Here is a 9,355-nt window from a genome sequence, read left to right as displayed (position 1 = left end):
AGGTGTGCTAAAAAAGGATGAGGTATGGTATTATGGTAATACAAGGCTGAAATGTGTTTCGTATTATAAATATTTGGGTTTAATATTCTCATCCAGACTAAATTGGTCAACAGCCTGTAAACATTTATCTGTTCAAGCATCAAAGGCTATGCAATCTGTATATCAGTTATTCAAAAATAATTCTTTTATTTCTTTCAAAACGGCCTGTACCATCTTTGATTGTAAGATTTTACCGATTCTTTTATATGGGTCCGAAATCTGGGGAACTAAATACTTTCATTGTATAGAAAAGGTTCATGCATCATATTTTAAATGCTTCCTAAATTTGGGAAAGTATGCTTCAAATAAGGCTGTATTAGGGGAAACTGGGCGTTGCAATATATTTGTACTCACCAGATTACGAGTAATAAAATTTTGGTTGAAATTATTAAAAATGGATTCTTATAGGTACCCAAGGCAAAGTTATATGTTCCTAAAGCTACAAGATGATATTGGCAAGCTTAATTGGGCATCAGAGGTTAGACAGCTACTTTTTTCGACTGGATTTTCTCATGTGTGGATTTCACAAATGGTTGGAAATGAATGTAATTTTTTATATGTTTTTAAGCAACGTCTTCAGGACATTTTCTTCCAAGAATGGTCTATGTCTATAAATAATTCAAGTTTCATAGAACACTATTCTTCTCATAAATCTCTGTTAGAACCGGAGTTTTATATTATGAACCTACAAGACAAATCGTTAATACGGGCGTTGTGTAAATTTAGAATTGGCTTTCATGATTTTAGAATTCACTATTTACGCAAACCCAATAGAGCTTTTAGTGATGTAAATGAATCCATCTGTAAAAATTGTAATACAGGTAATATTGAAAGTGAATTTCATGTATTATTTGTGTGTACCAAATATTTAGATTTAAGAAGTAGGTATTTATCATTTGTACAAACACCTGTAAGAGATGAACAAACATTGTCCAGTCTGTTAAATTCTAAAAATATTGATATTATCAAATCTATTGCAATTTATTTAAAACATGTCTTTAATGCAAGAAATGCCACCACAACCAACACGTGCATATAATTGTAGCAAGTGTATTTGTACTATAGGCCTTTAGGCCCGAAAAACTGAATAAAAATGAATCTGAATCTGAATCTGAACCCAGGTGTTTGGTGTGACGAGTGATCGCTTTAACCACTATGCTACACCACCGCCCCAGGAAGAAAAGAAAAAGCACGAAAAGGTAAACTGTTGTGTCTTTATTGCGTTTTTATACAGGTATTCATACAGTATTAGTTTCCTCGTCATCAATACAAATCTTTTATAGTCACGACATGTCTGAAATGAAGGCTTTAAATTTTTACTCACTCACTCACTCACAAGCTTACTCAAACTTACTTACGGTATCTCCTGTGGATAGGATTGTTGTATTTACGACATTGATTAATAATGATGGCACTAGTTACTCACTCCATGCATCAAAGCATTCGTCCATCCCGGGTGAAGGGAAAAGAATCATATTACGTCGTATCTTCCAGCTTCTGGAAAGGTCGTTTATATTCAAAACAAATCAATCAAAACTTATGACACTGTCCAGTTTCTTTAAAAAAGCATATAGTGAAATTATTATATAACATATATTGATGAAACTTTGCACTTGTCCCCATGGTTCCTAGTATGGTGATCTACCTTCAGTTGTTGGCGATCTACAGCCCGTGTTTTATATTGTATTGTCTTCTGTAATTAAAATCTTTTTAGTTTGACAGGTTTTACTCTCCAAAATGTTTTCATTTTTTATTGTATAAATTGTTTTCATCACGATATGGCTGAGATATTGCCAATGTGACGTTAAATATTAACTCACTCACTCACTCACTTTGCACTTGTGATTGAAAAATGAACATATTCAGGAGGGACATTCTTGCTTGACTGTGATTCTTTAATCACAAGGGATAAAAATATCATCACCAAATATTCATGATAATATCTGCAATTGCCAATACGACATAATGACGGACAGGTAGTTAGTGAATGAGTTACGTTATAGGCCGCACTCAGCAATATTCCAGTAACATGGTAGAGTTCTGTAAGTAATGGAGTCTGGACCAGACAATCCAGTGATCAACAGCATGAACATCGATCTACGTAATTGGGATACGATGACAAGTGTCAACCAAGTCAGCAAGCCTGACCACCCTATCCCGTTAGTCGCCTGTTACAAGCATAGGTTACTGAAAATCAATTCTATCCCGGATCTTCACGGGTTTAAGAGAAGTAGGTATAACCGATGATTTAAAGTGATGTAATACATGTTTTACCTTCTTGAGTTGTCTACTTCATTTGCATTAGATCAGATGCATTAGAATGTAAGATGCAATATCACAAGCTTATAATGAAGTTATGAGAACAGAAGTGGTATAACAGATTTGTTGAATGCTGCTTTCGTCTCTACCCCTGCGTTGCTAGTGATTCAAACAGTGGAGAACAAAGGACGATGTCGTACTGCAGTGACTGAGTGAGAGAGTGAGTTTAGTTTTACGCCGCACTCAGCAATATTCCAGCTATATGACGGTGGTCTATAAATAATCGAGTCTTGACCAGACAATCCAGTCATCAACAGCATGAACATCGATCTAGGGGATACGATGACATGTTTCAACCCAGTCAGCGAGCCTGTCCACCCGATCCCGTTAGTCGAGTCTTACGACAAGCATGGGTTACTGAAGGTCACGTCTAACCCGGATCTTCACGAGTCATGTCGTACTGCAAGTTCATCATGCAATTCAAGAATTGCAGTTATTACCTGGATGTTCACATGAGATGTCTTTGATAGTTTGAAGGCATGAGAGAGAATAAAAAAATATTATATATTATTTGAATTCAGTGTCTATTGAAATATTGCAAAGGTGTTAAGAAAACAGTCTCTTCTTTGTGACCCCCTGATCCCAATGATGATCAAATAGGGTAGATCAAATTCATTTTAATCCTTTGAATGCAATCATTCTTATAACAAAATCTATGCTTTACAGTTGTACTATTAGGAAAATCAAACCAAAATTCAAACCTTTACATCAAGAAATATAAAGATACTACCAAGCAACAAAATTTACAGCATTCTTAAACTGTAAACAAGCAAGCTTACATGCCTTTTGGTCGTCTCTACACATGCTTTTCAGCAACCCAGTGTAATGTCTTAATATGACAGTTAAATGATCACAGCCCCGTGTACAACTATGACGCCTTTGGTCGTCTCTACATATGCATTCAGCAACCCTGTGTAATGTCTTTAATATGACATTGAAATGAATTACAGTCCTGTGTACATCTATGACGCCTTTGGTCGTCTCTACACGTGTTTTCCTTCACATATGCTTTTCAGCAATCCTGTGTAATGTCTTAGATATGACATTTAAATGAACCACAATCCTGTGTACATCGATGACACCTTTGATCGATTCTACATATGTTTTTCAGCAATCCAGTGTAATGTCTTAGATATGACATTTAAACGAGCCACAATCCTGTGTACATCTATATGCACATATATATGTACGTGTATGTATTGTTGTTATAAAATGGATGGAAATGTAACCAAAAAGAGGAAATAACAAAAATATAAAAATAATTCATTTTAATAGTATGCAGTATGCAGTTTTACCACGGCAATAAACACTAATGCAATCCACCAAAAGTGATCAATTAATCGAATCATTTAAAATTTTAAGTACACTATGCATCTTGGTACTATATAATGTGACAGACAAACGACTGGCATGTTTGACAACATGACCCCGGTGACATATAGAACTGCTGGATGTGCAATTGTGTGATATTTGAAAACTTGGAGATATACTGGGGCAATTGTCTTCGCTTTCCGAAGTCGTGTTTATCTTAAACAAGTATTTCAAGGTCATATGCTTTTTCAAGTGAGTGAGTGAGTGAGTGAGTTTAGGTTTACGCCGCACTCAACAATATTCCAGCTATATGGCGGCGGTCTTTTTTAAGAGGAACCCACTGCATGTTATTTAGGTACTGGAACTATATCTTCAGGTCATTCGAGTGGAAATCATCCAAGCTATCCAACAGTGTTTATAAACATGATTCGTTAATTCGTTTAAGAGTTGATAATGAATAAATGTCATTCTATACACGAATCAGAAGCTTGTCCGAGGACGATATGAAGCTTATGGATTGGAAAATAATCCTTCATATTGTCTGAATTGAAAATTGAAAATTTTAGTTTTGTCTTTTTTTACTGACAGTGTTCATTTTGCTGCTTTCTATAATTTTGGAGTTACATAAATTAGAGGAGGAAAAATCCCCGTCATTTTTGATTATATTCACAACCTTGCGGGAATTGTTTGTGGATATATAATTTTGTCAATACCGACATTTACTTTGTTTAAATGTACACAGTGGTTTAGCATTTACACTGCTTAATGTGAGGTGAGGTGAGGTGAAATTGGGTTTAACGGGTTTAACTTCATACCAAAAGACGTTAAAATATGGTACTTGTTGGTCCCTGCCTGGCGCTCGGCATTAATGGGTAAAACAAGGACTGGTCGGCTCGGAGTCAGTATAATGTGTCTGAGTGGGATATTCATGCTTCACTGCGGCATGGTATCTCAGTGGGCTAGCACTATAAAACCAGCTAGTACACACATACACATACACAAGCATGCATGTCGTCATATGAACGAAATATTCTCAAGCACGACGTTAAACCCAATTTCACCTCACCTCATAATTCAATTTAATACTGTGAAATCCAGCTATCTTAGGAGAAAAACAACTGTGAAATTTCATTGATTTGTACTGAAACACGTTTTGTATCCTAGTTACATTAACCCTAATGGCTGTCTTTGATATTAGGATTTTAGGTCATAGCAGTTACACTGGACGCTTATCGTAATATACAGTTTAATGGAAGAAGAACCAGAACATGTCAAGATAACTTATGAGTAGAAAAGGTAGTCGGTATGAAATCATATCCTTAACAGGTGCCCTAAACATTAATAAAAAGAAGTGTGCTGCTATGGCAGCACTCAACAAATCTGTGACACAACTTCTGATCGCATACTCTGATTAGAAAGCTGTTATTAGATCTTATATCCGTGATGTAATGCAAAAGAAGTGTTACACTCGAGTAGGCATCAATATATTAAACCAAGTATCGGTTACACCTATTTGGGTTGTCAGTCCCGATTTGAAGAGGTCATTCGAAAACGAAGCCGTATTGGCCATACCAGATACCCTTATATACCTATTATACAGTTCTGGAGAATTCCAGTAGAAACCACGCCTCAACACAATCATTTAGAATTTGCTGGAATCCCCTCATAGGTTACAACACCCTTCCTTGGCTAGTCAATCTACGTGAAAAATGACCTAACCCCAAACTAATTGCAACAGAAATTGTTTATGTGTTTTTGTCACTATTGGGGTGTCCTTTATGTCATACAAAAAATCGGACGCAGGGAAAATTCTGGAAATGTCATTTTCAAGGTCAAAGGTCGAGATATCAGTCACACAACGATTTGCACGTCACAAACCTAGGAACACAAAGACAGGGGTGACATTTGATGTTTTATTTGCACATAATGCAAATTGGAAAAGTTCAAATGATCACTATGTTTGACAATTAGGAAACCTAACTGTCTATATTTTGAAAAATAACATAACATAACGCTTTTTTGGGACAATTTTATCTTTTCTTAAAGCAACATTCACTTTGTTTCAGATCGTTTCCACATAGGCAGCGAACATAGCTTGTCACAAAGAAATATTGTCTGTGCTACATCTTGGCATTACAATAAATTCAAAATATGTAATGTATGTTTTCAAACAAATGAAAGGTGAGTATCAGACAGCACTGCCTCGTGTTCAGCACTACGTCATGAGAAATTGTGATTGAAACTTTAGCACATAACGATTAACTACACTACGCATACAACTGAACACGTCAAGCTCTCCTTCCCACCTGGCTGTGATGCAGTATGGAAATTATATCATAGATGTTTTTGTTCATTAGGATGCTTCCTAATGCTTGTAATTGTTTTGGAACTGTTAGTTCAATTTGTGGATACTAATACTGATCACTACTTAATTTGAATAAGTGGCTTGACATGAGTTGGAGCAACTGGTTCCTTTGCATTCACTGCACACAATGGAACAATCTAAACCATGTTTTCGACAAGTGCACTTTGTGGTATCACATTTTGTTTTGCACTTGCATCGTATGATCTTCATCAGTGTTTCCGGAGCAGGAGCAATGTCAGTTTTAATTGGCAGAAGTCTGCCATGTGACAGCACCCAACCCCAACTACATGGGTCTAATTTGGTATCACTTTTTGTGGTCCACGCCTGAACTTGCAGATATGTTCTCAAGCTATGGAACTTGGTGGCAGCGGATGTTGGAGGCAAGGTGTGTACTTGGAGAAAGGTTTTACACATCAAAACACAGCTTGAGAACTTTTCTGATCTTAATGTGTTCAGTTTCGTTTGATCATTTCCACCATACAAGGCTGAAACAAGATGTTCCCAGCCTTGATGACATCTTCTGTGGTGCTTGTTTCGCGAAGAAAGACTTTGGCTGAAGATATTAGGTGGTCGCATCTGGAGATCTTTTTCATTGCCGCTCCTTTCCCAATTCCAAACAAGAAGACAAAGTCATCAATATCCCCCGCAACGGCAAAATACTCTTTATGAATATGTCTACTAATTATGATTATGTCAATGTTTTGGAGTGTATACAGCAAAGTGGAAGGAGAGTATTGAAAGGTTTAAGATCTGCTCAAGAAAGGAGCAATACCACCAAATTCAGTTGAAGCCTAACTTGTTGCCATGGAAAATGCAACAAGATGACATCTTCATAGTCACAGCCTAAGTCATGTTTCCATGAAAACCACAAAAAATACAATTCATATCTGGATCTAAACCCCAAAAGGCACGTCTAGAGATCATGCTTGATATGTGTACCAAGTTTGATGAATCTTGTATCTATAATTCAGGAGATCTGCTCCAGACAAGATGACACCCTCATAGCCACAGCCTAAGTCACGTGTCCATTGAAACCACGAAAAATACAATTCATATCTGGGTCTAACCCCTAAAGGGCACATCTAGCGATTATGCTTGATATGTGTACCAAGTCTGATGAAGCTAGCATGTATAGGTAAGGAGATCTGCTCTGGACAAGATGACATCCTCATAGTCACAGCCTAAGTCATGTTTCCATGGAAACCGCAAAAATTTAAAATTCCCATATGGGTGTTACCCCCACAATACACATCTCGGGATAATGGTTGATATGCGTACCAAGTTTGGTTAAGATATCAACAATAGTTTAGGAGATATGCTTCGGACAAAGTGTGACGGACGGACGGAACTCGTTTCTATATGCCCCTCAACTTCGTTGTTGCGGGGGATAACAAATGAGACGTCGTGTCGCAGCCACTGATTGCATGGATGACAGGCAAGACATTGCAGGTATCTGTACCTAATACACTCTGGGTTTAATATGTTGTTCATTCCCACATTACCAATGAATCTTTCCCTGAGGTGGACATCGACCAGCTAAACGTCGACGTGTTACAGGAGTGAACACTCAGATTTACCAGCTTGGACTTGAATATATGATGTGCAAGAGGGACATCGCTTCCAATTTGTTAGCTTGTGGATCATTGCTCAGTTGAAAATGTGTGACTTGTGATATGACTTGTGATATGACTTAATATGCATATGTAAAGCCATGGATATGAATAATGTAAATGTATCGTAAAATACTCTTTCGTTTGCGGTTCTTTTCCATCATGGTATTCAGAGCTCCGTCAAAGCATCATGCCTCCGTAATTAGTCCAACACTGTTGGTAATTAAGCTGATTGGATTAACAGAGGCCAGTGAGGGAACACTTGAGTGTTCAGGAGCCACTCTGGGAAGGGTCGTTAAGAAGGCGTGATAACTCAGGGGCCACTGTGGGAAGGGCCACTCGGTTCACTCCCAAAAGACAGACCTCCCAAAAGACAGACCACCCATAAGACAGACTCAATGTGTCGTTGAGAACGAGAATTGTACTGGGTGTTTATCAAGAGCCCTCCGGTTACGACATCGTCTAAATCTCCTAGTTTATTACCACCGCGGACTTACACTCGTCCCGGTGTCGTTAGACTGAACACGATCGATTCGAACGTACGTGTGGGCGCTGCTGGGCGCGCAGTGGCAAACGCGTTCCGGCATCGTGGGTCAAGGGATGGCCCACGATGCGCAGAAACAGTTCGTGTCGAACGTTGAGGACGCCATCGCCAGACCGGTGGATTTACCGAGTGCCATCCGGCGTTACCAGGACACGTTGGAATACGCCTGGTCGAAAGTCGACTACGTGTTCGGCGTGGTACTGTACATGGCTCCGAGCGACTTGCGACTAAGGATCCACAAAGTGGTGGGCTACAACAACGAAATCGTCATCGCGACCGCCGATCAGACACTGGGCGTCAATCCCGATGTCAACGTGAGTCGAGTCCCACCACCCACGCATACCGGCGAAACGGGGATCGTGATGCCACCCCAGAGCCGCCCCGCGTTCGACCACCACCACCACCACGCCCCATATCGGCGGTCGAACATCAGCAACACCTCGATCGTAAAACGGCGCTCGTGGTTGGTGGAATCGCGGTCGGGGTGTGCCTCATTTGGTTAAAACTTCTCAATGAGTACACTAATAAGTTGAGCAATACAGTCTACCCCTATTTAATTAATGAGCTGTCCCAGAGTCACTACAGGGTATAGTAAGTAAGTAACAACACACTCCTATCACCTGTGCCCTTCTCAAAACATAATTATTATTATCATTAATCCTCATATTTAACAGAACAGAATAGAATCGAAATTTTATTCTAAAAAATCACATATAGTGACACAGAGAACATACAGCATATTGATACATATTAAAACATTGAACAAAGCCCAGTTTTGATAAATTTGGCAACTTTAGATTTAAGTGGTGAATAATCACATTTCAATAGATAAACCATTTTTTCAATAGTAGGATGTTTACAAAAATATTGGGGAAGAAATTGATTTCTGAGGGCATTTAGTGCTGGACAGTATAATAAAAAGTGAAGTTTTATCACAGACATCTATCACACTATAACATAATTCACACTATGTTTCCATTCTTTACAATACTAGTCAAACACATTCAAAGGTTTTTGCAATCCATCACTTGTCTCAGCTAATATGACAGTGTCGTCAGCGTAAAGTCATATCAACAATTTAGTAAATATACCAAGATGGTCCTCAAAAAGCTTATTTACATGTTCGAGGTCAGTTACATCATGTTCATAAAGAAAACCCTCAAGATC

The sequence above is a fragment of the Haliotis rubra genome, unplaced genomic scaffold (genome assembly GCF_003918875.1).
Source record: "Haliotis rubra isolate DU_JTF1 unplaced genomic scaffold, ASM391887v1 Scf629, whole genome shotgun sequence".
Lineage (NCBI taxonomy): Eukaryota > Metazoa > Mollusca > Gastropoda > Lepetellida > Haliotidae > Haliotis > Haliotis rubra.
This window is presented reverse-complemented; position numbering follows the sequence as displayed.